The sequence below is a fragment of the Arachis hypogaea genome, chromosome 11 (assembly GCF_003086295.3).
Source record: "Arachis hypogaea cultivar Tifrunner chromosome 11, arahy.Tifrunner.gnm2.J5K5, whole genome shotgun sequence".
Classification (NCBI taxonomy): domain Eukaryota; kingdom Viridiplantae; phylum Streptophyta; class Magnoliopsida; order Fabales; family Fabaceae; genus Arachis; species Arachis hypogaea.
This window is the reverse complement of record NC_092046.1, coordinates 66,064,523-66,066,002: the sequence shown is the minus strand read 5'-3', so window position 1 is coordinate 66,066,002 and position 1,480 is coordinate 66,064,523. Positions and strand designations below refer to the sequence as shown.

At 35.9% G+C, this 1,480-nt stretch overlaps 1 non-coding gene across 1 annotated transcript; it reads right to left on the bottom strand.

Moving 5' to 3' along the window:
• Positions 1-954: 954 nt before the first annotated feature.
• LOC112725084 (small nucleolar RNA R71) lies at positions 955-1,058 on the bottom strand. The gene has a single exon (XR_003164213.1). It is a non-coding gene; the product is annotated as a small nucleolar RNA R71 (small nucleolar RNA).
• Between the last annotated feature and the right edge of the window lie 422 nt (positions 1,059-1,480).

Sequence of the window (1,480 nt, the reverse complement as noted above, 5' to 3'; positions counted from 1 at the left end):
TTTGATTCATATCTTTTTCAAAACTACCTAACTAACCCTCTTTTTCTAATTTTCGAAAATCCCTTCCCTCTTTTTCAAAATTCCTTTTTTATTAACTAATTGTTTTAATTTTTACTTTAAATTAATTTCATTTTTCTTTTTTTGTATTCTCGAATTATAACTTTAAATTTAATTTAAAACAAAAATATTTTTTAATTTAATTTATTTAATTTTCGAATTCTCTCATCTCTCATCCCCTTCTATTTATTTATTCATCTACTAATACCCCTTTTTCACCCAAGAATTCGAACTCATTCCTCTCCCTTGTGTTTGGATTCTTATCTTTTCCTTCCTCCATTATTCTCTTCTTATACTTACATAAGGAATCTCTATACTGTGACACAGAGGATTCCATATTTTCTTTTCTGTTTTCTTCTTTTTCATATGAGCAGGAACAAGGATAAGAACATTCTTGTTGAGGCTGATCCTGAACCTGAAAGGACTCTGAAGAGGAAGCTAAGGGAAGCTAAAGCACAACTCTCTGGAGAAAATCTGACTGAAATTTTCGAAAAAGAAGGAGACATGGCCGAAAATAATAACAATGCAAGGAAGATGCTTGGTGACTTTACTGTACCAAATTCCAATTTACATGAAAGAAGCATCTCAATTCCAGCCATTGGAGCAAACAATTTTGAGCTTAAACCTCAATTAGTCTCTCTGATGCAACAGAATTGCAAGTTTCATGGACTTCCATCAGAAGATCCTTTTCAGTTCTTAATTGAATTCTTGCAAATCTGTGATACTGTTAAGACCAATGGGGTTGAACCCGAGGTCTACAGGCTTATGCTTTTCCCGTTTGCTGTAAGAGATAGAGCTAGAATATGGTTGGACTCTCAACCTAAGGGTAGCCTGAACTCTTGGGATAAGCTGGTCATGACTTTCTTAGCCAAGTTCTTTCCTCCTCAAAAGCTTAGTAAGCTTATAGTGGATGTTCAAACCTTCAAATAGAAAGAAGGTGAATCCCTCTATGAAGCTTGGGAGAGATACAAGGAACTGACCAAAAAGTGTCATTCTGACATGCTTTCAGAATGGACCATCCTGGATATATTCTATGATGGTCTGTCTGAGCTATCAAAGATGTCACTGGACCATTCTGCAGGTGAATCCATTCACCTAAAGAAAACGCCTGCAGAAGCTCAAGAACTCATTGACATGGTTGTAAATAACCATTTCATGTACACTTCTGAAAGAAATCCTGTGAATAATGGGACGCCTCAAAGGAAGGGAGTTCTTGAAGTTGATACTCTGAATGCCATATTGGCTCAGAATAAAATATTGACTCAGCAAGTTAACATGATCTCTCAGAATCTGAATGGATTGAAGGAATCATCCAACAGTACTAAAAAGGCATCTTCTAAAGAAGAAGCTTATGATCCTGAGAACCCTGCAATAGCAGAGGTGAATTACATGGGTGAACCCTATGGAAACACCTATAATCCCT